This window comes from Otolemur garnettii, unplaced genomic scaffold (genome assembly GCF_000181295.1).
Source record: "Otolemur garnettii isolate 467f Iridium unplaced genomic scaffold, OtoGar3 scaffold00004, whole genome shotgun sequence".
In the NCBI taxonomy this organism is placed as follows: domain Eukaryota; kingdom Metazoa; phylum Chordata; class Mammalia; order Primates; family Galagidae; genus Otolemur; species Otolemur garnettii.
The window spans coordinates 24,471,884-24,479,118 of record NW_003852399.1 but is presented as its reverse complement, the minus strand read 5'-3'; the positions used below and the strand labels follow the sequence as shown (position 1 = coordinate 24,479,118).

At 39.7% G+C, this 7,235-nt stretch overlaps 1 non-coding gene across 1 annotated transcript; it reads left to right on the top strand.

Annotated features, from left to right (window-relative positions):
* Nucleotides 1–252: 252 nt before the first annotated feature.
* Nucleotides 253–373, top strand: LOC111728075. Its single transcript, XR_002775484.1, has one exon. It is a non-coding gene; the product is annotated as a U6atac minor spliceosomal RNA (small nuclear RNA).
* The last annotated feature ends 6,862 nt before the right edge of the window (nucleotides 374–7,235 follow it).

Here is a 7,235-nt window from a genome sequence, read left to right as displayed (position 1 = left end):
GGGATGGAGTGCTGACAGTATCCTGTTTCTTGACTTGGGTGTTGGTTACAAAGTATTTATTATATTTTATTTAACTATATATTTTTATTTTGTACACTTTTCTATATGTGCTACATTTACTCAAAGATTTTTTTTTTAATTTTTTTATTGTTTGGGATTCATTGAGGGTACAAAAAATTAGGTTACACTGTTTGCATTTGTTAGGTACAGTCCCTCTTATAATTGTGTCCCCGCTAAAAGATATTTTTAAATACATTGTGTGAAAGGAAAGAAAGTTAACACTTCCTTAACAGGAATAAAAGGAGACATTGGGACCTAACAACGCTCATATGGTTAAGACCTTGCCGCCTACCTAGGCATCTAACCATTTTTCAAAAAGAAAGGGAGGGAAGGAGGGAGCGGAGAAGCAGAAGGAGGAAGGGAAGGGAAGGAAAGAAAAGAGGCCCTACATCATATCATAAAATAACTAAAAAGAAAAGTAAAGAAAAAGAGTGGCCCTACATCATATCATTTAATATTAGAACTATTAATCTAATTAAATGAGTTGTAGACCTAAATGTAAAAACTAAGGCTTTTCTAAGAAACTCTTACAGGAAAACAGAAGAGTAAATCTTTCTGTGCCTTTGGATTAAGAAATGGTTTTTTAGGCTGGGCGCAGTGGCTTATGCCTGTAATTCCAGCACTCTGGGAGGCCAAGGCAGGTGGATTGCTTGCGCTCACATGTTCGAGACCAGCCTGAACCAGAGCAAGACCTCATCTCTAAAAAAAAGTAGACGCTTGTGGCAGGCACCTGTAGTCCCCAGCTACTTAGGAGGCTGAGGCAAGAGAATCGCCTGTGCCCAAGATTTGGAGGTTGCTGTGAGCATGACACCACGGCACTCTATCAAGGGTGACAAAGTGAGATTCTGTCTCACAAAAAAAAAATAATAATAATAAAAGAAAGAAAGGAAAGAAATGGTTTCTTAAGTACAAAAGCATTAACACATTTAAAAAAGATAAAAGATAAATTAAGTTTAATTCAATTTATTCTAATACAATACAGAAATTGGACTTAATCTAAATTAACACTTTTGTACTATCATATCAAGAAAAGCAACCCATGGGATGGGAGAAAATATTTGCAAATCATATATCTGATAAGGGATGTCCAGAATATATCATATAAAGAACTCTTACAACTCAACAATAAAAAGACAATCCAATTTTGAAATGGACCAAGAGGAAAGACAAGGCCGAGAATGAGTTGAAGTTTATGAAAGAAAACAAAGAGGAAAGCACTGCTTTGTGAAGATGAAATGAGACTAACAAATAACAGAGAGAAGGCAGAGAGTTTCACTCCTGACTGCGCCATCGAGGACTGCAATCTGGAAAATACAGGAAAATAAAGACAGTAGGATCTTTGTAAATTGACCCTTTGTGAAGGGACTATAACAACTGATCAACATACAGAGGTGGTCAACATAAGGAACTAAGCCTCCTTAACTGAGCTGTACATGTGGTGCATGTCTGGTCTGTGAAAATTAAGTCAACTAAAGGACATGGTCAGTATAAGGAGGTGGCCAACTGTGGAGGTTCTATTGTATTTTGAAGGTGAAAGAAAATTATTTTTCCTGAGGCAAGGTCTTACTCTGTCACCCTGGATGGAGTGCAGTGGTGTCATCAGAACTCACTGCAGGCTCAAGTTCCCTGGGCTCAATGATCCTCCTGCTGGGGACTCCCCAGTAGCTGGGACTTCGGGCTTGCACCACCATGTCCAGTCTGAAGGTGAAAAATTAAAGTTTTTATTAGAATAAAAGTCTATTAGCCCTGAGTTGTCTTGAATGGAGTCAAGCCTCCATGTAAACTACACACGAAAGGGCAAAGAAAGTTAAAAAAAAAAAAAATGGACGAATGATTTGAATAGATATTTCTCAAAAGAATATAACAAATGGCCAATAAGCGTGTGAAAAGATGCTCAGTGTCATTAGTCATTAAAGAAATGTAGATGAAACCAATAAAATAATACTACCTAAAGTCAAAAAGATAGTAACAAGTGTTGGCAAGGATGTGGAGAAATTAAAACCTTTGTATGTTGTGGGTGGGAATGTAAAATAGAAGTAGCTGCTTTGTAAAACAGCTTGGTAGTTTTGACATTTCCTCAAAAAGTCAAACAGAGTTACTATAGAGCATTAAACCCTATGTTCATGCGAAAACTTTTATGCAAATGTTTATAGTTTAGCATATAACAGAAAAAAAAATAAAAATAATTCAAATATCTATCAACTGATAGGTAGATAAATAAAATGTGGCATATCTATCAATGGAAATTATTTGCCATGAAAAAGAATGAAATACTGACACATTCTACAACATGAATGAACCATGGTAAATGAACAAAGCCAAACACGAAGGGCCAGATATTATGTGATTCCATTTATATGAGGTATGCAGAATAGGTAAATCCATCAAAACAGAAAGTAGTTTAGTAATTGCCAGGGGCTGGGAGGAGAGGAAAATTGCAAGTGATTCTTTTGTGGGGAGTGATGAAAATGTTTTGGAATTAGATAATGGTGATGGTTACACAACTTGGTGAATATACTAAAAACCACTGAATTGAAATGCTTTAAATGGGTTAATTTTATGATATGTGAATTATACCTCAATAAATTTGTTTTTTAAAAAGGAGGAGGATGGCTGAGCATAGTGGGTCTTTGGGAGATTGAGGTAAAGGATCACTCGAGGCCAGGAATTCAAGACCAGCCTGGACAACATAGTGAGACCCATCTACAAAAAAATATTTAAAAATTAGCCAGGTGTAGTGACACATGCCTATAATCCTAGCTACTCAGATGACTGAGACAGGAGGATCCTTTAAGCCAGAAGTTGGAGATTACAGTGAGCCATGATTATGTCACTGCATTCCAACCTGGGCAGTCAGGTAAGACCTTGTCTCTCAAAAAATAAATAAATAAAAATAAAAAGAGAAAATGGTTGTATGTGTTTATATTTACACTAGCAGTGTATTGAGTTCAGGCTAATATATGCAATTTTTAATTAACTAAACTAGCTTCTACTTTCTTATTGCATTAAAAAAATCATGCATCAAAAAAATGATTTATTGAGCAACTTCTGTATGCCATGCACTAAATATTAGAGAGAGATGCAATAGGATAGTTAAGGTTTCTGCCCTCATGGGACTTATAGTGAGTGGCAAGGGGTGGGAGGGTGGGATTTTAAGTATTTCAGTGAGACATTAAGTCACTTACCCAAAGTCACACAATTAATAAGTATTAGAGTCATTATGGAAAGCACCATCAAGTCTCACAGGACCCTAGAGGCCCTTATTTCATGAAGAATTTGAGGTTCTGAGAGATTACATTGCCCAGTGACACATGGCTTGTTACACACTGCCACAAATATACAAAAGAACCCTAGAAAACTCAAGATCAAGCCATCTAAGATTTTCAGCTAGCCTAACAGGTCTTAGCAGCTTAAGGTGAACTCGGAAATGGAAAAAGATCTCCATTGACATTGAAAAGCGTTTGTTGCTGTTTGCCCAGTGCCAAGCACCGGGAACCTGGCAGTGAGCAAGATAAATGCAGCTCTTGCCCCGTGGCTTTGTGGAGTCTGGTGGTTTCCGAGTGCAGGTTTGATAGCTATTTTGATGGCTACCTAAAATTTATCTTTGAAGGCAAAGATACCTACAGATTTCAGGGCCACTCCCCTCTATTGTAATTCCATTGGTCTGGAGTCAGCCTTGGAATCTGTGTTTTTAACACACAGAGAACCAGTGATCTGGGGAACCACTGACGTAGTGTACTTCACAGCTTGGCTTCTAGAGATGAGAAAAACAACATCAGGAGAGAGTCCCCCAATTCCCATAACTAGATCAAATCTGTTTAATGCCCAAACCCTAAGGTAAAACATTTATTCATTCCCTAAACAAACATTGAGTACTGACCATGTACCCTGCAGTATACTAGCAGCTAAGGATATAGCAAAGAGTAAGACAGCATAGTTCCTGCCCTCGTGAGGCTTACATTTGATGGGGGTAAAAGGGGGAGGCAGGGAGAAAGCAAAGAAAGAAAGTGTTATTCTGAAAACAAAAAATACCACAAAATGAGACCAAGTTAGTGCCAAGTCAATACAAGTATATTACCTTGAGTCAGCTGGGGTGGCCTATACCTGTAGTCCCAGCTACTCAGGATGCTGAGACAGAAGGATCCCTTGAGCCCAGAAGTTTGAGGGTCCAGAGAGCTATGATGATTAGGTTGAACTGTAGTCAATATTTAGCCATTTTTGATTTACAGAAACAATTTCACGTGGGTCATTTTCATTAAAAAGGAGTTAGAAAGAGGTGGCATCCTTTCACCCCAAGATGAAAAAGAAAGTTGCCTTACAAGATAGATGTAATTTGACTATGTGAAGCCTGGAAGAAAGATTTGGTTAGAGCATTGTCTCTAAGGAGAAATTATAGAAGAGAAACAGGAAAGAAAGACAGGATGGGACATTCATTCCATAGATATAGATGGAACACCATGCTGGGCGCTGCTCGGATCACACACACAGCACAGTCCCCATTGAAAATTAAGTAACAAAAAATCAAATACTCACTTTCATACAAAGATTCATGCTACACCCACTTCCCCAAACATCCTTCCTGCCTGCTACTCGCCTGCCCAAAGTCCCTGCACTGTGCATCCTCCCTGGGCTGTGCATCCTCAGTCCCTGACCCAAATAACCACTTTGTCTACGAGGTCACCCCTCCTCTCTGGAGTCAGGACAGAGGGTTACCTCCCTTGAACCCCCGTGGCTCACTCTTCATACTGCTTTCTCCCTCTGCTTCTCACCACAGTTACTCCCGGGGTGAACACCTATCTTTGCTCTGTGGACTTCCTTCCAAAATTCCAATGCACCTGGTTTTTCTGCCAGTGTGTAATAGATAAGAAACAGACAAATGAATAAAGAAATAAATGATGATGGCTATCTTAAGGATTGAAGTTTAGATTCCAGGGCTACCTTTTAGCTCAATCTCAGGAAAACAGAACTTTCACTTAGGGGTCAGCCTGTGTTTACTCAACTAACCTCCAGGGTGCTGTGTCCCCTCCCAAGCTGGGTCTGGAAGAAGCTGCCTGCTGAGTACGGAACCATATCACAGAGCAGCTCTGGTGCTGGCGCTGGCCAGCCCCGTTACCTATAGTACCCATTCTACCCAGCCACTGTAAGTCCTGTTCTCTGTGGAACTGGCGCACAGCTGCTTGCCACATTTCCTGGGGTTGCTCTGTGAGTGCTTAGAAATTGTAGGTTCCTTCTCATCTGACTTTGCAGCAGAGGAAATGGCCCCTTCAGCTCTTCCTCAGAGGGCCCATTTTCCAGCCTCTGAAGGCCACATGCACATTAGGGTAATAGTGTGCCTGTGTCCTATTGACATTCTGTCTATTGGATCACTCAAACAAACAACAATCAACATCTTTAGCTGTGTTTTACAACTTTCAGAGCATTTCACAACAACTTTCTGAGCTATACATGGAAGGAAAAATGACAATATTAATATCCCCACTTTACAGATGAGAAAAATAAGTCTCAGGGAGCAACTCTGAGTAACTTTCCCAAGGTCACAGATTTGAGGGACATTTGAGGGGTTTAGATCTTCTGACTCCTAATCTTATACACTTTCTGGAAAGACTAATTTTGCACAATACTTATTTACTGTATAATGTAATGATTAACATGTGTATAGGGCTTTTTTACTGGACATTTTCGAGTATATTCATTCATTCAATTTTCAACAACCCCTGTAGGCATACTGCTATTAATTATCCCAATATTGCTTTTATTTTATTTATTTATTTATTTATTTATTGAGACAGAGTCCCACTCTGTCACCCTTGGTAGAGTGTCATGGCATCATCATAGCTCACAGCAACCTCAAACTCTTGGGCTCAAGTGATCCTCATGCCTCAGCCTCCTGAGTTAGCTGGGACTACAGGCACCTGCCAGAATATCCAGGCGATTTTTCTATTTTTAGTAGAGATGAGGTCTCACTCTTGCTCAGTCTGGTCTCCAACTCCCAAGCTTAAGCAATCTGCCCATCTTGGCCTTCTGGAGTGCTAGGATTACAGGCATGAGTCATCATGCATGGCCCCAATATTGCTTTTAAATTAAAAATTTAAAAATTCAATATTATCACGATAGCCTTTTACCATAGAGTAGCAAATGAAACTCTAAAAAATATTCACTTTGGGCAGCGCCATAGGTCAGTGGGTAGGGTGCCAGCCACAGACACCCAGGCTGCTGGCTTCAAACCTGGCCCAGGCCAGCTAAACAACAATGACAACTGCAACAACAAAATAGCCAGACGTTGTGGCAGGTGCCTGTGGTTCCTTAGAAGGCTGAGGCAAGAGAATCATTTAAACCCAGGAGTTTGAGGTTGCTGTGAGCTGTGACACCACAACCCTCTACCAAGGGCAACATAGTGAGACTCTGTCTAAAGAAAGAAAGAAAAAAAAGAACATTCATTCCTTCATGTTTTTGAGCATGTGCGCGTAAGATCCTGCCTTTGATCAGAGCCTGTGATTTCTGTCCTGATTTTCCTAGTACACTGGTACCAGAATCAGGATGTCATATTTGTGATTAGCTGAGAAATGACAAAGGCAGATAGACTATCCTGATATTTTACAATAAAAATGAGTGCCTAGGTTTACAGGAGGGAAGTGACCTACCACAGGGCAAAAAGGCCAGGCTCTCAAATGGCACCAGATGCTTAATTAGGGGCTTTTTCTACAGACTGGAAAATAGATTTTATATGCGCCATTTAAAAAGTAACATTAGCCTAGCCTTGTTCTCTAAGCTATGTTCACACAGAGATACCAATCATTATGAGTAATGTCATCATCAAATGCTGAGAATAATATTAGAGGGCCATGGTTATTGAATCAACAAATGATTAAAGGTTGGCTCTGGCGCCTTGAACTGGTTCAAGTTCTCAAGGTCCCATGCACAGGAAAATCAGCAACACATTATTTTAATGATTAAAAAAGAGGAAAGTGCCGCATGCTTATCTATTCTTCACTTTTCCTTCTCCTCTTTTTATTCTCTTTTCTCTATAGCTGCCCAAGGAGGAAAGCTCAACAATTAAATGAAGGCACAAGAGCCTAAATTGGAGAGGGATGCCAAAAGAAAGAGTCACAACAAATTTAGCTGTATGTCTTGGTTGGCTTTATTTGTGATTCTAGAATTGGGCAATGCCTCATTTC